A 22,618-nucleotide genomic window follows, 5' to 3' on the forward strand; every position below is an offset into this window, starting at 1 on the left:
TGGCTACGGAGGCGCCTCTTGAGAGACAAGTTAGAAGCAGCAATTCAGTCTAAGACTTGTGCAACTTCAACTTTTTCTGACGATCACAGTGTTTAAGCCTGGTTTTGAAGCAAGAATTGAAATTATTCGAGGAAATTGGGGAAAGAGTTTTCAACATTATGCATTCACTACTTGATTCCCTAAACACTATTCCACCGACCTCTGCTGAATCAGAGAGAGCATTTTCTGCAGTCGGTTTATTTATCACAAAGTTTAGAACGGAGTACGGTGAAAGGAGTGTTGATGCTTTGTGCTTTTTGAGTTATTATCAAAATACATAAAAAAATTATATTTTTGATTGTAAATGTCGAAATTTTAAATAAAAAGGCTTCATTTTTTAAAAGACAGTTCATTTTTTGTAATTTTTTCACAAAGAAATTTATTTTAGTTGTAAATAAAGAAATATAATGTTTTAGTCTTTCTTTGTTTCCTGTAAATTGTATAATTTTTAAATATATAAACCTAAATAGTCGATTTTTCTAAATTTATACAACCATTCCCAGGAATCAGTAAAATTTTCCGGAATTTTTTTTTTCCTAGAAAGAAAAAAGCTGTATATTTGGGAAGCCCTAGCACGAGCAGGCGGAATCAATTCGGATTTGGCGGATAGATGGTGCTGGAAAATACTGTTGTTGTTAGTTTGTTTTTCTCTTGATAGATGACGATAGTGGTATTTTCAGAATTAAATTTTTATTTTTAGCTCGAACTGGAGTTGTTGTGTTTGGGTGCTTGTGGTTTCCCCGTTAGTTACTAGTTACATCTAGAATTTGAATATATCGGCTGTGACATCAAACATGAATATTTTGAAAGTTAATTATGTGGCACTGCATTTTGGGGTTTAATTAGGAAGATGCATTCTGGGATAAAAAGATTAGTGGCTATGCCATTACTTATGGTGGACCGTCGCCATGTTGTTTGTTGACATTTTTCCCAAGGTTATGCGGGATGAACAACTCAAACTTAGATTTTTTCTTGACAATTAAAGTGTTCACAATGATTCCTGGCTATGCTATTGCTTAGGGAAGGAGAGCCGCCACGTAGTTTGTTGATATTTTCCAGAAGTAGTAGTAGTAGAGGCATGTGATTCAAGAAAGCAAGTGTATGAGCTTATGCAGCATTAGCAAAAAAAAAAAAAAAAAAAACACACACTATTCCCTCCAAATGCCTGTCCAGTTCCTCCTTAAATTTATTTAACCTATCAACTTCCACAACGACAGATGGAAGTTTGTTCCAGCAATTAACCACCCGCTGGCTAAAGGCAAATTTCCGCACATCTATTCTACATCTGTCTTTTCTTAATTCGAATTTATGCCTCCTTAGGTTCGAAATCTGAACAAGTGGAAGGATCCCATCAGAATTTAGCGTGCTCAAACCATTCAAGGCCTTATACAACCTCAATCAGATCACCGCGCAGGTGCCTCATCTCCAGCCACTGCAATTTGCAGAACTTAAGCCTCTCTGGATAAGAGAATCCCTTCATTCCCCTCACCAATCTTGTTGCCCTTCTCTGTACACGCTCAAGCAAATCTACATCATTCCAAACATGAGGCCTCCAGAACTGTACGCAGTACTCAAGGCATGGCCTGACCATTGCCTTATACAGAGGTACAATCACGTCCTTTTCCCTGCTAGCAAAATTCCTATATATAATTGACAAAACCCCATGACCTGCCCTGGCAGCCTGTCTGCATTGCTCAGAAAACTTCATATCTGACTGCACAATTAGTCCCCGATCTTTTTCATTTTCTACCACCTTACGTGTAGTACTACCTAGTTGGTACGTGTCTCTGGGGTTACTTCTACCCATATGCAGTACTTTGCATTTGTCAAGGTTAAACTTCGTTTGCCACTTCTTAGCCCATCTGCCCAAATTATCTAGATCCTGTTGCAGTAGCACACTGCCATTATTGTCATTAACAACCCTGCCAACCTTTGTATCATCTGCAAACTTCGACACTAAGCCTGATATACCTTCATCAATATCATTGATAAATATACAAAACAAATGAGGAACCAACATCAAACCCTGTGGGACTCCATTAATAACATTAGTCCACGAAGAGCAGCATCCATTAGTTACCACTCTCTACCTTCTCCCACTCAACCATCCTTTTATCCATTGTAGCAACTTACCCTTGATACCATTCTGCTCCAATTTGAACAATAGTCTTCCATGTGCAACAGTGTCAAAAGCTTTCCTGCAATCCAAATATATGATATCAAAATTATTTTTTGCATCCAGTTCGTTAGTAACCACATCATAATATCCTATCAAATTTGTCAGACAAGACTTTCCCTTAATAAACCCATGCTGTGTCTGAATTATTGCTGCAGTCTTGTCTAGATGATCCTGCAATGCATCTTTAACCAGTGACTCCATTATTTTACCCGGAACAGAAGTTAAACTAACTGGTCTGTAATTACTCGTGTCACCCTTCGATCCCCCTTTGTGAATTGGGGATACACTTGCACATCTCCGGTCCGTGGGGACCTCCCCTGAGTCCAAGGATGCTCTCATAATCATGGCTAAGGGTTTGCTTAGTTGCTTTGCCGCCTCCTTTAATATAACTGGATAGATCCCATCCACCCCAGGTGCTTTTCTTATGTTTAACTTCAACAATTTCTTCTCCACTTTGCTCTCAGTTATTACAAAATCATTAAACACCCTTCTACAATTTGATAACCTTCTGCCATTTTCAAACCTTAATAACTCCTCATGATGAGAATGTAGATGCAAAATACTCATTCAATTTGTTTGCTATCTGAGAAGGATCGTCAACAGTGGAACCATCCAGTGTTGCAAATTTAGCGGTTTTCCCGCTAGATTTAGCGGAATTGCTTCAGGTTTGGTGGATTAAATTATGTAATAGTGGATAGCGGTTTTTTTAGCGGAATGAGTTTAAATGTAAAAATTTAAAATATGTTTAGCATTTTATATATTTTGACAATGTAATATTTAAATTAAGAAATATTTTATTGATATACATCGTAAACATAGTAGGGATATCTTATTTAATAGTTTTTTTTTATAAAGCGAAGAATCGGTTTTATACATTTCAGGGATCCCCTGAGGGGAACCACAACAATTTCAATACGTAGTTACACTCGCGGTCAAACGATATGACCGTTGGTTCATAGCTTTAAATTGTTGAATCAAATCTAAAAATGGGGAGAAAATTCTAATGAATTAGCCCCACCTTTTTTTGAAACCGCGAAGGAATGCCATTGGATTATTTTTCTTCGTCGTAATTGAATCATCTGGAGAAACAAAATTATAGCGATGAATAACCTCATCATGGGTATAATTAATGTCTCGGTAGAGATCTTTATATGCAGGCCATCCCCCACTTATGATTCTTGTACCTGACAATATTCTCTTTCTTATAATTGATAATAGAGTTGTTTTATCTCTATTTTCTATGGAAACTAAAAAAAAAACATCGTTTGGTAATTCTGTCGAATGCACCAAAAACCCATTGTGTTCGTATTAGTTGTCCTCTATTATTTTATTATTAGCTATACGGTGCAAGGAAGCCTGAGGCTTATGCTGCACCAGCCGAAAAAAAAAAAAAAATTCTGAATTATTGAGAGAGAGAGAGAGAGAGGGGGGGGGGGGGAGAGAGAGAAGTAGAAGGGAATCACCAAGAAAAAGAAGAACGATGATGATATCCAGCTCAAGACCCTGTGTATCCCAATCTCAAACTCACCAGGTGTGAGTCCCTGGGGTTATTATATATTTTCTTTTGAAAAATGCTGATTCATCAATTTCAACTTCGATAGGTATTCCATTTTCTGAAATCCCCCTAGTTAACTATCTTAATCAATTACTGATATCATGCAGATCTCTCTCTCTCTCAGATCTTTGCATTTTCCAATAACAATGGAAAATGCAAATGAATTTTTTTTTATTGATATTTAAATGAAGAGCAATGCGATCCTCAGACCAATCTCACGACCAGATGTATAGAAATAATAAATTTTGAGATAACGCTAATGTACTATCATTAAAAAATGATTTATGTCTAATACTCTTTGTTTTAACGGCAAGGTTTCTTACAACCCCATCTAAACATATCAGTTTTACATTTACTTTTTGTTAGCTGCATTTCAAGTTTGCAAACTTCACCAAAAGCTGTACTTTGCAAAATGTGATTTTTCGCCAACCAAGAAATCAAGTGATTAATATTGCCACTGCATAAATTCATCAACTCCGTTAAACGGTAGTTGTTATTTTTGACTTCTTCAGAATAAACTGCATTTGATATGCAATTTGGAGGTTTTTGCCTGGACATAATGTAGGGTCTTAAAATTTTTATGGCGCCCATTAATAGGATTTAACTCAAATTAAAATTTAAAAAGCTGGCGGGTTAAGTGTTAAAAATAGCGGATTTTGAGCATGCGGCTAGCGGGAAGTATTATTAAGAGTTGGCAACACTGGAACCATCGATATCAAGTGGACCGATCAGATTCATACCCTTCCTTTTAGAGTTTATATAAGTAAAGAAATCCTTGCTGTTTTTCTTAGCATCTTTTGCAAAAGATTTTTCGTAATCTGCCTTCGCTTGCCTAACCTCCTTTGTGACCTGATTACAGACTAGCTTATATCTGCCATAGGCTTCTGAGTCGCTTGATAATTTATATGCATCCCATGCATTTTTCTTCTCTGTCACAAGTCTCATTAGTTTATTTGATAACCGTTTATGCCTAAACCTTGAACAATATTTTTTAATAGGTATGAAACTTTTAGTAGCATCCACGATGTATAAATATAGTGCAAACGCATCAGTTTAGCATTCACGATTAATTCCTTGAATGCTTCCCAATTAGAATTAGTGGGATCTACTAACATCGTCAGTTCATCCCACTGTGCAGAATTTAAAAACTGTCGGAGACCACTGTACTCACCTTTACGGAAGCAAAAACCCTTTCCTTTACCCCTTATGGTAATTAAATCTTTAAGTAAATCCCACATCAGTACAATGTGATCACTGCCACCTAGTGGTTCCTTTATCTGCAAATTCTTAATACATGAATGATTGCTGCTGATAACCAGATCAAGAGTATTACCCTCTCTGGTTGCCTCTCGAACATGCTGCTGCAGAAAACAATCATCCAATAAATCCAAAAAGGTCTTACTAGTGTGTGAGTGACCAACCCACAAGTTCCAGTCAATATCTGGGAAGTTAAAATTCCACATTATAAGACATTGTGATTTACTAGCCCACTCTATTTCTCTGTACAATTGTTCATTGTACTCATACGAGTCATTAGGCCTATAACACACCCCTACTCTTATTTTTGCTTATGCCCCACACAATCGAAACTTAAAAGCACTAAAATTCTGTCTGCCCAATTTTTTGCCTTATACACCTTTTTGTGTATAACCCCTATAGAGTAGTCATCTTTTTTTTTTTAGGCCCCTGTCACTAAAATCTGAGGAAATTAGATGGCAAGGACTGCCAAAGTTCAAATTATGTGCTGGTATACCTGGTCTGCCTCCACGGGGCAAAGTGTGAGCAACTAAATGGCCAGATAAACACTACACTGTACAATATCCAAACACTTTTAAATCTCTGGAATTCACAGTGTACTGTATCACACGACAATGTAAACTCGCAGTGATGTGAGAAACCCCTGGTACCGTTTGACCCTCTACACACTGAACTGAACACTGTGCAGAATGACGGCGGCTGCTTCATTGGGTTGAGGGGGGGGGGCAGCAGCATGTTAGAGAGGAAGTAATAGTTAACTAGAGCCACAGGCAGAGGTGAAAATGATTCTTTCACTGCTACTATTGGCACATGCAGCAGCCTTGAAAGCAAAGTGTCAGAGATTTTGGCACTGCTGTTGGTCATCAATGGAACAAATGAATACATGGGCTGTGTTAACTTAACTAAGAGTAAGAACATGTGCAAGTATACTTGCATGTACACTAATGCTAGGAGCATTTTAAATAAATTTGATGAACTTAGATGTACTGATTAAGTCGTTGAATGCAGACATTGTAGGAGCGACCTGGTGTCATTCAGGCATACAGTGGTGGACAAAAAAACTGCATTACCTTAAAAAAAGTGACATTTGTAGTGAAACGTATAAGATATTGTTTGATTACAGTCATTTTGTTTGTCGTAAAGCAAAGGTATTGCATCATATAATGCTTCTGTTACATCAGACAGTAATTGCAAGGGTTTGCACTAGCCGTTTCTATAAATATGGCGTTGGAAGGGTGTACACGTTCATTAGTATTCTGATTTACACAGGTGCAAGCATGGCTCCATATGTTCAGTTGACACCAAGAAAAAAAAAGTGTAGCTCTTGCTCTGTTCCAGGAAGGGCTTTCTATGCGAGCTATCGCTGATAAAATAGGCTGCAACCAGTCAACAGTATCCCGGGTGCTAAAATCAAAGTGTGAAACCGGTGATGTGAAGAGAAGACCTGGATCAGGCCATAAGAGTGAGTACGCGTTCCCAAGATTGATACTTGAAACGGCTATGCCTTCGTAATTGCGATGCTAGTGCTCCTGATATAAAATTGGACTTTGAGATGGCCTCTGGTGTTGAAACAAGTGCACAAACTATCCAAAGGTGGCTTTCGGAATGTGGTCTGCATGCCTATCAGCTCAAGAAGTCTTTGTTGACCCAACAAATGAGGAAGTGACTAGCTTGGACTAAAACGCATATTTCATGGACAAAATAGCATCTTTTCTGACAAATCGAAATTCAACCTGCATGGCTCAGATGGGAAGTGATATGTCAGAAGAAGAAGATTGGAGGAATAGCATTAAACTATTTTTTAAATTAATTCTTTTTTTTTTTTTTTTAACTATAAGTGGCATAGATTTCCTATACAGACCAGGACTTGACATTGCGTTATTTGGAATGAACAAAGGTTTCTATTAGAAAATAAAATGAGATTTTTTTCCCTGTAAATGCCATGGTCTTGTCTTCCATTCCAGCACTGCTACCTTTGAAATAGTTCAGTACTAAGACAATTTATTTTGAATGCAGAAATCATACATAATCCAGTGACAGTGAACAACAGCAGATTTATTTAATTTGGGAAGGTGTTTATTTAAAGCACTACAATATCAAGGTAACTTTCTGTGGTAGTGATGTAAAGTGTTTCCATGTGATATATACTACCCTATCAAAAGTTGGGACACTTGTAGTTATGAATAAATATTTAAAGCAATTGATAGTGTGTTGCATCACCTCTGTAATGACTGTCTCATTACTGAGATGATTATCTCAGAAAGTGGTATTGTGTTACATTTTTCGGCTCAACTAATAAGGAGAACAAACAGCCTTGCTCTCTAATTGTGTGTTCCAATTCATCATTAAGTTCTTCAATTGGGTTCAGGTCAGACCTCTGTACACTATTCAGTGTTCTGCAGTGTTCTGTTGTAACTATGTTTCATTAATTCTTTATTGGTGACATGGAAAGAAAGAGTTGTTTTATGGCAATTTTACGGAAGGGTTTGCCTTCATAAAATTGCCAGTGTAGGGCACACAGAATTGTGTGGGACACCTAGTTCCATAAATGCCTTTGACTTTCAGAAAGCAGCAGTACACTGCAAAAAAAAAAAAAAAAAAACAAAAAAAAAACAGGAGAAATAATTTTTTTTTACTAGACTTTGGAACATCAAATTCAATTTCTCTGATTACACTGTGAATTTTATATTAAGATAAAGCCATAGGATTCTGTTGCAGTATAGTATATTTTAATACATTAGCATACCTAGGATTTTTCTGTGTGTACATTTCTGTTTGACAATAGCAGGCAGTTATGATTATTGCAAGGAGGCACCATTGCAGAATGCCCTCTTCCTCGCCAAGGCAAAGTTGTGTGTCCTACCAAAACATCATGTGTCAGACTACAGTAATCCCTCCACAGCTGCAAATTCACCAATCTGTTTATTTGTGAAAAATTAAAAAAATAATAATAATAATAGCACTAAAACTATTATTGGCCATTGATCAGCCAACCCCGGTATGTACACATGCTGCTTCACTGGAGCAAACACATCCAACTCTGCTTAGCCATGCCACTGCAAACGTGCACTTTCCCTAGTAATAGCAGGTGCTGTTTAAGTGTAACGTTGTGTGTGTGTAACGCATTACCCTTAAAAATGGCGAAAGAAAAGAATCTAGTGGAAGAACATAATGCACTTAAATGAAAAATAAAAGTACTCAATAGACTCTTGAGGCAAAAGTGCATCAGCAGTTGGAAGATATTTTGGAATGAGTCAAAAATTGACTTAATTGTTAGATTAAATTATTTTCTCTAAGTAGCTTATAGACCTACTCAAGCTCCGTGGTTTATTTTGAATTTAGATAGCGCGATTTTGAAAGTAATTAATACCTTGTGTCTGTAGATTTACTGTTCGTAACTTTCCGCCATTGTTATACGTGTACCACGAACTAGACAGCGTAAGGTTTAACAGAAAACTAGATAGCGAGTATAGTAGTATCACTTAATAAGTGAAATTTACTAATCTTATTAAATTTCATTGTCAATTAAATTGTACTTTTTTAACTAAATACATATAAAAACCTAGTTTTTACAAACATAACATAAATTAATACACATAACTTGACAGTAGATAAGAGTCATATAATGTAACTCAGAGATAATGTAACTCAGTGAAACTTCCCTTTAACGGACAGCCATGGGGAACGAAAATGTGTCCGTTAGAGAGAAGTGTCCGCTAACAAGAAGTCTGAGGGAGAAAAAAAAAAAAAAAAAAAGAAAGAAAAATCGTTAAACGTTTAATGTAAAATTAAATTAAAATATATACAGATTTTGGACAATGTTTTTGTAAATAATATACAATTACATACACAAGAGATAAAGAAAAATCGTTAAACGTTTAATGTAAAATTAAATTAAATTATATTCAGATTTTGCACAATATTTTTGTAAATAATATACATACAATTGTGCTATGCATATTATGACTTTATCTTAAGAAAAATGCATACAGTAATCACTTATTTTCTTCTGCACCTTCTTCCGGCTGATAATTTTGTTTTCAACATTTGTTTGGGGTGAAGAAACCATCGAAAGTCCTTCAGTATCTTCTTCAGCGGCGAAAAACATTTTTAAACGATTGATTTGTATGAGCGCTTCTTCTATTTTTCATCGGTGGTTCGTCGTTAATATGTTCTTCGACAGAATGACCTCCTTCCATTTCTTCATCCTCATGAGGAACTTCTTGAAAAATATCGATGATAATGTCGTTGATATCTAGAGCACCATCTTCTGTAGTGAGGTTTGAGTCTTTGTAGCCAGGGTCACTTGTAGCGGAAGTATCGTACATTATCAATGGATGTTGAAGTTCTTGTTCTTCTTGGTGCTCCACATTGCTGTTCACAACTTCAATTTTTGCGTTTGGGAAGCCAGACTTTACAAAACAGTTCACCACAGTTTGTTTTCTAATTGCGCTTACTGAAGAGGAAATCCATTGAATCGCATCTAGGATGCTGATTTTCTTTGCAAGGTCACTCGCACATGTTACATCGTTCATGTTTGCAATGAGATGTCTTAAAACACGTTTTCTGTAGTGAAGTTTAAAATTTTTTATTATCCCTTGATCCAAGGGCTGACACTCTGCAGATGTGTTTGGTGGCAGAAAAATGATTTGAATGTTGGACAATTCAATGTGCGGGTGAGATGCAGCATTATCCATGAAAAGAATAATTTTTCTGTTTTGACGAATCATGTTTTGGTTAAGGTGACTTATCCATTCGCTCATGATATCTCGTGTCATCCACGCTTTTTTATTAGACTTCCAGTCAACATCCAAAAGAGTCAACTTTATGCCCTTGAAACAACGAGGATTTTGTGGGTTTCCTATAACAAGAGGTTGTTCAAAGTCTCCCAGCATATTTGTACACAATAGTACAGTCAAGCGTTCCTTAGAAATTTTTCCGCCCTGGCACTTTTCGTTTTTTAGACTCGTGTTTTCAGGAAGAGCTTTAAAAAAACAACCCTGTTTCGTCACAGTTGTAAATATCCTTAGCTTCAAAATCATGACATAAATCTTCCAATTTGACGGTTCACTCTGTTACAATCCCAATATCAACAGATCCACCTTCACCACTTACGGTTTTCCAAGAAATTTTATGCCGAGTTTTGAACTTGTCTAGTCATCCCACAGAAGCTTTGAACTCATTTACTCCCATAGATTTCGCAACCTCCAAAGCCTTTTTCCTAATAATAGGCCCATTAATGGGAATTTTTTTAGCACGTGCGCGACAAATTTGAAGTCCAACAGTTTTCGGGAATGATTTTTGACCCTGATCATTTACGTGTTGCCAAAATTGTTTGAGCAGTTCATTTTTTTTTCTTTAGGATGTCGCTTACCTGCGTCTTCCCGATTTTGAATTTTACAGCGAGATTGCGAACACTATTTTTTTGCCGATCATACGCATTAATGAGTTCGACTATCTTTTAAAGTTAAATGTTTACGAGAAGACATTGTACACTTCACACGACACTGAACAAAACTGAAAACTGAAACTGAAAAGACGAAAGGCCGACCATATTCCCCCCTCCCTGCACACACCGAATTCATCAGAAGTTTTGCACGTGCCTTAAAATTCTTGAAAAAGGGTTTAGAACCGCGACGTAAACCTTGATAAAATTCAGAGAATCGGAAATAGAAATTAAACACACGATTGAGGCAATACGTGGAAGAAACGTTCCTAGAAAAAGGGCCGTGAGCTCGCCCGCTGTCCGTTATGGGGGGATCAAATTAAGTGCTAATCTAAATGAAACAGTGCAGATTGCCTGTCCGCGTCCGTTACAGAGAATGTCCGCTAGACAGAAGCTGCAAACACGTTAAAACCAATGGAGGTGAGTTGGGGAATTTGAAAATGTCCGTTGTAGAGAGATGTCCGTTAACGAGAGGTGTCTGTTAACGAGAGGTGTCCGTTAGGAGACGTTTCACTGTATATAGTGTTATAGCTGCATTAGGGTTATATTTTGTATTGGAATTTTTTTTGAAATTGAATAGAAATCATGATTCAGACCAGAGCAACAAAGCAAAAGGCTCAAACTAATGGGAGTTCTGTGGCTCAGGGGAGAACTGAGGGGGTCAGTTGTCCTCTGAATCACAGCCTTTTGAAATGCACTGCTTGTTTGACGTTAGTGGAGTTATCAGGAACGGGACATGATGTTGCCAAGGGGAATGCTTGTGTGCGCACGATATAAGGAATATGAGGAAATCAGGTCTCATATAGGCCCATAACAACTCAGCGTTGTTGTAGGCCTATATGAGAGCTTAAAGGACAGGGTGGATGCCCTCGACGGATTTAAATTGAGGGGCCCATCAAGCTCTCAGCTGCCCACATCAATGCCAGAGCTTGCACTTCAACATCACACAACACAGTAGCAACCCCCAAGGCAGAATGCGCTGGTCTCAAAGAAACTAGTTGTCAGTGACTCTATTGTCAGGGAAACGGAGAACATATTGTGCAAAAAGAATAGATGGAACAGGACTAGTGTATGTCTGCCAGGGGCAAAGGTTGATGACGTTGTAGAGCAGATATCATTTTTTAAGGGCACAAAGGGTGATATTGTTGTACATGTTGGCACTAATGATATTGAGAGTAGGAGACTGGCAGAATTACTTAACAAGTACAGGTCACTGTTGAAAAAAAGCCGAGTTAGGGTTGAATTTGAAAGTGTCTGCAATTCTGACCAGACACGATGGGAGGGAGTATATGATGAGAGCCTTGTCGATCAATTCGGCCATGGAGACATTGTGCAAGGCTCGAGGGATGGAATTTTTCTCAGCCTGGTCTGTCCTTGTTAACAGGAGAGATTGCTTTTACAGGGATGGGATTCACTTAAATAGAAAGGGTGCAAGAATATTTGCTGTTGCTATCAAGGCAGAGTTAGGTGGGTCGAACAACTGCTAGCTTGGGGGATACACAGATTAATAGATTAACAGTAGCCGCTGGCAGAGGTGAAAATGATTCTTGCATTGCTATTGAAATGGAATTGAGCAGCAGCCTGGAAAGCAAGGCAATGGGGATTTCCGGAACTGCTGGAAGTCATAGTGGAACAAGTAAATACATGGGCTGTGTTAGGGTAACTAGAAGTAGAAACAGGTGCATGTATACTTGCATGTATACCAATGTTAGGAGTATAGTTAATAAATTTGATGAGCTGAAAGTGCTGGTCAAGACATCAAAGGCAGATATTGTTGGGATATCAGAAATGTGGTGTCACATAGACATAAGCAGTGCAGAACTGGAATTTGGGGAGTACAATGTGTACAGAAAGGATAAACAGGACAGAAAGGGAGGAGGGGTTATGCTGTTACCTAAGAGACACATAAAATCTAAGTGCATCCAATTGATATTGGTAGACAATGGAATGTTGAGTCTGTTTGGTGTGACATAAGCACTGGGAAAGGAAAAATGAGTAGGTGAGTGTGTTATAGGGCCTAATGAATCTGATGAGTATAACGAGCAATTGTGCAGAGAAATAGAATGAGCCAGGAAATCAGAGTATCTCATAATGGGGGATTTTAATTTCCCAGAGATTGACTGGAATTTGTGGGTTGGTCACACACACACACACACACACACACACACACACACACACACACACACACACACACACACACACACACACACACACACACACACACACACACACACACACACACACACCAAGGCTTTTGTGGATTTATTGGATGATTGTTTTCTACAGCAGCATTTGGGAGTCAACCAGAGGGAGTAATACTCTTGATCGGATTATCAGTAGTGATTCTTCATGCATTAAGAATCGGCAGATAGAGGAACCACTAGGTGGCAGTAATCACAGTGTGCTCAAGTGGGATTTACTCAAAGAGGTAACTACCATCAAGGGTAAAGGGAAGGGTATTTGCTTTCGTAAAGGTGACTACGGTGGTTTGGGAGAGTATTTAAATTCTATATGGTGGGACCAACTGATGATGTTACCAACAGCAAATTCAAAATGGGAAGCATCCAAAGAAATAATCTTGGAAGCTACTTGGTTTTTCACACCAACTAAGAAATATTGATCAAGATTTAGGCCTAAATGGATATCAGATAAACTAATTGGACATGTGGCAGAGAAGAAAAATGCATGGGATACATATAAATTAACAGGTGACACAGAAGCCTATGATAGATATAAGCTGGTCTGTAACCAAGTCACAAAGGAGGTTAGGCAGGCAAAAGCAGATTACGAGAAATATTTGGCAAAGGGTGCAAAGAAAAACAGCAAAGAGTCCTTTACTTATGTAAACTCTAGAAGGAGGGGATGAATCAGATTGGTCCATTTGATATCAATGGTTCAACTGTTGATGATCCTGCTCAGGTAGCAAACAAACTAAATGAATATTTTGCATCTACAATCACACAAGGCATTCAGGGAGGGGACTGCCAGAGGTGTATTAAACTCTGGCAGTAAGCTAGATAATCCTGTAATAACTGAGAGTAAAGTGGAGGAGAAATTTTTGAAGATAAACATAAGAAAGGCACCTGGGGTGGATGGAATCTATCCAGTTATATTAAAGGAGGCAGCAAAGGAAGCAAGCAAACCCTTTGCCATAATTATGAGAGCTTCCTTGGATGCAGGGGAGGTACCCATGGACTGGAAATGTGCAAATGTGACCCCAATCCACAAAGGAGGTTCAAAGGGAGACATAGGTAATTACAGACCTGTTAGTTTAACTTCTGTTCCAGGGAAATTAATGGAGGCACTGGTTAAAGAAGCATTGAAGGATTGTCTAGACAAGACTGCAGTAATAGTTAAGACACAGCATGGGTTTGTTAAAGGTCTTGTCTGACCAATTTGTTTGGATACTATGATGTGGTCACAAAGGAACTGGATGCAAAGAATAATTTTGATATCATATATTTGGATTTTAGAAAGGCTTTTTATACTGTTGCACATGGAAGATTGCTGCACAAATTAGAGCAGTGCGGCATTTAAGGCAAATTGCTGCTATGGATAAAGGGATAGTTGACACGGTGGAGACAGAGAGTTAATGATGGGTTCCAGAAAGAAAAATGAGAAGGCAATAAGAGTTAGTGTCATGAGTAGTTCCCTGATAAGTGCAAGAAAAATCAATTGAAAAAAGCTCGTAATTCGTGGATAGAGGATCAAGAGGAGAAGAAAATTCCTCTTAGTATTTGCAAGAAAGTAAAGCAGTTTCACCATTTCAACATGGAAGAGGGTAATTAGGGGCATGGTCTTGTTTGTACTCCAGCACGACCACCAGGTTAGTGGAGCTTACAATAAATCAACAGTAAAAACATTAATTGTATTTAACAGTCACCGGCTGAACCTCGGTCCACTCAAAGAGCGCACGCTATTGCACTCTTTCTCTGATCACTCGGCTACATCAGGCCAAAAATGCTCTTGTTTATACTCCCATGACCACCAAGGTCAGTGGAGGTTACAATAAATCATCAATATAAACGTTGATTGTATTTAGCAGTCACGGGATTAGACCCCAGTCCACTTAAAGAGCATGTTCTACTAGCACTCTTGCTGCTGACCACCCGGCTACATTTCTGATTTTAAAACAAGTAAAGGATGGTTCAATAGATTTAAAAATAGGCACAGTTTGCACAACATAAAGCCCATTGGTGAGTCGGCATCAACAGATCATGAAATATTTCAAAAGTTTCCTGATGAACTACATCAGCTTATTAAGAAGAAAAGATATCTGCCACAACATGTCTTCAGTGCTGATGAGACGTCACTCTTCTGGGAAAAAAATGTCAAACAGAACTTTTCTTACAAAAATTAAAAGAGTTGGTTTTAGGGTAGCAAAGGATTGTGTACCCTATCGTGTACCTTCCGGGGACTGTATAGTAATTCCATTACTCCACAAAACCCCATGCACTAAGAGGCAAGAATAAAAATCAAATGCCGAACAGAAAAGCATGGGTTACTGAACATTAAATCCGAGGACCCAAGGGTAATAGTATCACAAAGCATGTTATACAACAGGAGTGGCCAACTAAATTTGTGATGCGATCTACTTTTTTTCCTTCAAAATTTGCCACGATCTACCATCTCAAAAATTTCATTGCACAAATCGAGGGATGACTGTATATTTAAAATTCGTGGTGATTGACCGAAATTAAATCTGCAATCGACTCGTTGGCCACCCATTATACAAGATGCAGTTTTAAGTGCATTTAATCATTAATTGGTTCAGATAATTTAAATACTCATGTCACTTTGTGAATACCTTAAAACCCCCTCCCCTGAATCCAAACATGCTCTCATAATCATGGCTTACCCCTTTTGCTGCCTTCATTTATGTAATTGGATAGATCAATTCCAATAGATTCCACCCAGATGCCTTTTTACATTTAGCTTCAACAATTTCTTTTCACTTCCTCTCAGTTATCACAAAATCATTTAGCTCCCTGTTAGAATTTGGCACATTTCTGGCATCCCCTCCATAAAAAAATTCCTTGTGTGAATATAGGTGCAAAATTCAGTTTGTCAGCAACCTGAGCAAAATCATCAACAATTAAAACTATATCTAGTGGACCGATATGCTTCCTCTTCCTTCCTTCTAGTGTTTTCATAAGTAAAGAAGTCTTTGCTACTTTTGTTTGCCATACTATGAGATTTCTCGTAAACTGCCTTAGCTTATCTAACCCTCTTTGACTTGATTCTGCAAGGTAGTGAGAATTAGTGGTTATGTAGCTCTATTTTATCGAAGTTTGTGTATACAGGTTTCCACCCCCCCCCCTCTGAAATACTGATCAGAATTTTCCTACACACTGATTTTGTGTAATTTTTTGAGAAAAAAATTTCTTGTTGTTTGCAGCAGGATCATATGCAGAAAGTTAAAAAAGGAAGGGGGTTTTACCACAATGAAGGGAGGGTTGTATCCTATGCAAAGTTTTATTGTGTAAACATGTTTTTCCAACACAACAGTGTCTGTTTTAGAGGTGTCACTGTAATTAATTATATCTGTAGCAATAAGTTTGATAAGATGTATTATATGGATATTTCAAATTAAGTCTTAATGAAATAGTGTTTACTGGGTCACCCATGTTCCCAATAGATGTGGTTATAACGCATAACAGCAAAATAAATCAAAGTGGCAGACACTATGCTTATGAGAACTTATGTGACAGTCATGTATCATTCACGATTTGCATGCACAGTACAGTCTTCTGTGCTACATTGCTGGTTTGGCAGGTTTTAATTTAATTTTTTTTAAATGCGATTTCCTTATTATAAAGGGTATCTTTAAAGTCACTGGGCACCTCTAAATGGCATGCATGCTGAAAAAGGTAGATCAGCTGCTGATTCAACATAGAAACCCCAGGGGCTCACATCTGGTGAGTATGAACTTGGCACACCCAGGGTCCTGAGATGGATATCATCATTCTTCTCTTTCTTGGTGATTCCTTTCTACTTCTGACTATCTGTCTGTCAGTCTCTCTCTCTCTCTTGCTCTTTCTCAGGGTAACTAGGGAATTTTTTTTGGCTGGTGCATCATAAGCCTCAGGCTTCCTTGCACCATATGGCTAATAATAATAAAAATAAATTATGTTCATATCGATGAGCAGTAACCTTCCCTTACTCCAATCCTCTTACCTCCCAGGATTTGTTATTGAAATGATTCAAATTGCATGGCCATTATTTTGTCAGATGAAGAATCTGTACTTCTGGTAGAGAAAGTGTTTAATAATGGTAGGGAACACACTGAAAAGGCATGGAAGGAGCAGTGCCAGCCACAAGCACGTTCAACCGGTTCTGTCGAACAGGGTCCCGCACTCAAATGGTCACAAAACAATATTGTTGATTAATGTATTAAATATTATTCGTATTTAAAATTTTTATTCAGTATAATATAAAATTATTTAATCATGTCTTAGTTACCATAAAATTAAAAAAAAAAAAATCACTATTACAAAACACACCACATAAGTTTTGCACAGAACCCTAAGGCCCTGCAAGTAATTCTTGAACAGAGCCCCACAGATTTTGGGGCCGGCTCTGGGCAGGAGTTTACCGAACAACAGTGATATTCCACATCGTAATTGTGTAAGGCAGTTAACCGTAGAAAAAAACTTAAGGTTCCAGCCAGTGTATTAAAGAGTTCTTGCAAATCAATTCCGAGGTTATCCAAGCAGATTGGTGTTTCATGTACACATCTGCCTGTATCCGTACAAAGTGAGAGCTGTATAGGAACTCAAGTAGTCAGACCATAACAAGCGTATGCATTACTGCAAGTGATTCTAAAATTTTATTATTGATAATGGAGATGTTATACTTTTTTTTTTGTAGTGAAAAAGCATGGTTTCATTTATTCAGCTGTATTAATTGCCAGAACACCTGTATGTGGTCAGCAAAAAATCTACACAAATGTAGTGATTTCATTGCACAATCATAAAACTGGTATGTAGTATACTATTCAGATAGGTAAATAATCCGTCCTATATTTTATTGAATGACAATAAATGCAGTCACCTATTACGATTCAGTTTCCCCTTCATGAGATAGTTCAAGGAAAATAAAATTAGCAGGGCCTATTTCTAACAAGGTAGTGCTGATATCTTCATGCAACTGCTCCAGTGGATTTGGAGGTAGACTCATTTCAAAGATGATCCCTGAATTCCGCTCATCTCACACCACTGAACTCCCCCCCCCCCCAATTCTGGGAAGCAATGAAAATCGCTGTTCAGAGATAATCCCCATCACTTTTAAGAGGTGGGTGAATCTATTATGAAGGAGTGTAATTACCAATAAAAGTGAGATGCACTTGATTTGTCCCTTTGCAAGCATGAAGGAGAAATGTAGATTCTGATGTGCACGTGGGATATTTTGTAAAGGTTTGTACAATAAACCTATAGAACATAACTATGGCATACTTACTCAAATAAAGTGCAATAGACTTCTTCCTATGGAGATGATGCTTTCTATTTGTACTTTACTGAGGCAAATCCTGGTTTTCATAGTATGAGACTTAAAATTATATTTTAAAATACAGCAAGGTATTGTTTTTGTAGCAGTGCTAGTACAAATTTTTTTTTTTTTTTTTTTTTTGAAATATAGAGGTTACTCATGGTGGTGAAGTGATTCCACAATATGAGAACTGACATGTTCGGGGCAAAACTACTATTTCAGATTAAGATAACACCAGAGAAAGGATATCTTGTCCAGTTTCCACCTGTTCTCTATAATATTTCAACATACGGGAAAAAGGTGAACCTAGCAAACAATTTCAGAATCAGAAAATTTTGTCCTGAGAATGGCTATTTGCTTTTACCAAAGCAGTATCAAAGTTGTTTGTACAGTTTAGAGATAAGAAATAAGATAAGTTCTTACTATAAGAAATTTTTCCTCAAAGAAATAATTTTTTTTTTTGCCATTCTGCAATGACATCAGTAAATTTGTTAGGGCAGCATTTCCCAACCTTTTTTAGTCACGGAACACTTTTTATCTCACAATAAATTGCAGAACACATATTTATGGAACAGAAGTTTAGCGGGAGCCAAAGAACTGTGTGCTAGTATTTTATTACATACGAAGCACTGTGCATCAGGAGCACCTTCATTTCCAACACATGTAAAGCCGAAATTCAAATAACTGTCATCATACTTCCGGAAACTGAACTTGGCCTGTTATAACGTACGATCACTCATCGGTGAAGACAGGATATTAGAGCTGGAAAAGGAATTAGAAAATGTGAATTGGAATATCATCGGTTTGGCTGAAACAAGAAGAAGAAATGAATCACTTATAAGTTTATCAAGTGGAAATCTGCTGTACACCAATGGAAACAGTGAAAGGAGTGAAGGTGGAGTTGGGTTTCTGGTCCATAAAGATTTTAAAAACAACATTTTGGAATTCAAAAGTACATCACCAAGGGTGTCAAGACTAATACTCAAGATTTCTAAGAGGTACAAGCTAAAGATTATAATGATTTATGCACCAACATTGAGCCATGATGATGAAGAGGTTGAAGAAATGTACACTGAAATTGAGAGTCTTCTAGATGAGCAGAAAACCCACTACACTATTATTATGGGGGACTTCAATGCTAAGGTTGGAAAAAGGCAAAACAGCACAGAAAGAGGAACTATAGGAAATTTTGGAATTGGTGAAAGAAATAAAAGAGGTGAAAGACTTGTGGAATTTGCAGAATCTCAAGGACTGTCAGTAATGAACACTTTTTTCAAGAAAAGGGTGAACAGAAAGTGGACATGGAAGAGTCCAAATGGATTAACAACCAATGAAATCGACTTCATCCTCACTAACAGAAGATATATTGTGAATGATGTTACCGTCCTGAATAAGGTAAATGTTGGAAGTGATCACAGAATGGTAAGATGTACACTTGATATAGATGTAGGAAAGGAAAGGAAAAAACTGACTTGAGTAAATAATACAAAGGTCTTTGAGATAACAGAGGAGGAGAAAAAGCAGTATGTACTGGAACTTAAGAACAAGTTTGAGCTTCTGCAGACTGCTCAGGACCAAGATATCGACGAGGAATATTACAACTTTCTGAAAGTGATAAAGCCCGAGAAACCTATAGGGAAACAGAAATCCAAAGAAGAAAAAATTAGTCAAGAAACACTTGTCATGATGAACCGAAGACGACAAATGAAGAGCAAGAAAAACACTGACAGGGAGAAAATTGAGTATACTGAATTATGCAAAGCCATTAGAAAGAGACTCAGAGAGGACATAAGAAGATTTAACACAAGAAAAGTAGAACAAGCATTAAGGGAAAACAAAGGATTTAAATCAGCAGCCATGAGCAGTAATACAGAAAGACAAATGATACTGAAACTGAAGAATAGCAATGGTGTACTTATAAACAACAGAGAAGGCATAATTCAAATAGCAGAAGACTACTATAGAGAATTATACAAGGAGAGAGGGAATGATACCAGCAGTGGGGAAGATGGATTGCAAAGTAGCAACACATACGACATACCCGATATTCTTCCTGATGAGGTAGAATATGCATTGAAGAAAATGAAGAATCGGAAAGATCCAGGGAAAGATGAAGTTACTGTAGAGTTGTTAAAATTGGGAGGAAGAGACATAACACAAAAACTGGCAAGGCTCTTCACAAAGTGCATTAGAAAAGGTGTGACGCCTAAGCAGCGGAATAATGTAATCATAGTTGCTGCATAAGAAAGGAGATAAATCAGAAATTGGAAATTATAGACCAATTAGCTTGTTATCCCACATCTACAAGTTGTTCACAAGGGTCATTACTAACAGATTAGAAAGAATACTTGATGAGAATCAACCGAAAGAGCAAGCTGGCTTTAGGACAGGATTCTCAACTATGGATCACCTTCACGTAATATCACAGCTAATGGAGAAAGCAAATGAATATAAAACACCATTATGCCTGGCATTTGTGGATTATGAAAAGGCATTTGACTCCATACAGCATAAGGCAATGTTTCGGGTACTGGAAAGACAAGGCATAGATACCCCATATATTATGATTTTGAAGAAAATATATGAGAGTGCTACCTCCTTTATTAGACTAGACAAAGACAGTAGCAAATTTAAAATCGAGAAAGGAGTTCGACAAGGAGACACAATATCTCCGAAGCTGTTTACTGCTGCCCTTGAGGAAGCTTTCAGAAGATTAGACTGGTCGCAGAAAGGAGTCAATGTGAACAGAGAGTACCTAAACCATTTACGATTTGCAGATGACATTGTGGTTATAAGCCAAGATCCCAAAGAATTAGAGGAAAATCTTAATCAGTTATGCACAGTTAGTAAGGATTTTGGACTAAAGATGAATATGGCTAAAACAAAAGTAATGATGAACAAGTATGCCACGGAAAGGGAAATAATGATTGAATGAGCAGTAATTGAAAAGGTGGAGTCATATACTTATCTGGGACAAGTTATTAGCTGTAATAATGATAAATGGCTGGAAGTCAAGAGAAGAATAAATTTTGGATGGATAGCATTCAGGAAATATAGTCACATACTGAAGAGCAATATCCCAGTTTGTCTGAAACGTAAAATAATGAATCAATGTATACTCCCCACCATGACTTATGGAAGTGAAACTTGGGCACTCACCAAAAGAATGGAAAAGAAGCTGAGAACTACACAGCGCAGAATGGAACGAATTATATTGGGAATCAGACTGTTAGATAAGAAGAGAAACACATGGATTAGGCAGCAAACTCAAGTAAAGGACATTCTTATCAAAACTAAAATGGTCTTGGGCAGGACACATAGCTCGAAGACATGATGACAGATGGACTAAGAAAATAACAGAATGGTACCCAAGAGGAGCTAGAAGAAAACCTGGAAGACAAAGGCGGAGTTGGATAGATGAAATTCATGAGTTTTTGGGTAGTAAATGGATGGCCAGTGCTCAAAACAGAAGGAACTGGAAAGTTGCTAGAGAGACCTTCATCCTGCAGTGGATTGAAAATGGCTGATGATGATGATTAGTTGGTTCCTGTTTTTTCACTTCAGATTTCTGGAGAACAAAAGGTGGCGATTGTTCATCCTAACTTTGAAGTGTGTTCATTTTCATCAACCACAGTAGCAATACTAGAAGTACTAGCTTCTTGTTTTAAAGTTCCATTTTAAAATACAAATCCATGATCATTTATTTTAATGATATTTCAAAATACTAATAATTATCAAAAAAATATTTATACAAGGAAGTGAGTTTAGTTATGCTTAGTTTTCCGCACTACTACAGAACAAATCTTTTAATTGCGAAGACAGTCCGCACCACCAGCACTGTGTAAACAGGTGTCAGTGGAAGGCTATTTTGTTTCATCCACCCGAACGATGCATGATCTCGGTTTGCTTCCCCCTCTCCCTCAACCTGTGTAAAATGTAAAAAAGGTAAACTGCAGCCATTATCAATAGATGATGGAAGCCTCTTCAACAATTCATGTTGAGGGAAATGGACCATAATCTGCCACGCTGGTTCAGTGTGGGTTGGCAGATCGACTATATTTAGCAGTCAGGGGCTTGAACCCCAGTCTATTCAAAGGGCATGTGCCACTGCACTCCCACTCCTGACCACTCGGCTACGGAGGCCTGCCTCAACCCACATACTCCAGGCTAAATCACATACGAAGAGCATATTAGATCACTATATTGCTACTTTTACATATATGTCATTACCTCTACACATATTTCTCAATACAATATCGGTATAGATACACCATAGTTAACCCATAAATTTGAACTACGTATGTAGTGTAAAGGGCATCGTTTTAATAGTATCTCATATTGTGGATGCCTTCCCGAGATAGCTGGTATTGCACTACTTCAAATAAATAACGCTTCTCTAGTAGAGAAGACTACTGTTATTTATTTTCAGAGGATACCACCACCCAGACGATCGTTTCGAAGCTAGTGTATGTATGTATGTGAATATCTACTCGATTATCCACTTGTCCCTATTAGACTTAGAAAAGCAAAAAGTAGAGGGAAAGTTATAGTAGGAGGGGAAGAGGAAACGAAACGATTCAGAAGAATGAAAGGGACAGTAACTCCTTCAACTCACACCACTCAAAAACTCATAAATTCCTCGAATAGGCAACGC

Source organism: Mastigoproctus giganteus, chromosome 3, assembly GCF_048544385.1.
Source record: "Mastigoproctus giganteus isolate SK-2022 chromosome 3, ASM4854438v1, whole genome shotgun sequence".
NCBI classification, from domain to species: Eukaryota; Metazoa; Arthropoda; class Arachnida; order Uropygi; family Thelyphonidae; genus Mastigoproctus; species Mastigoproctus giganteus.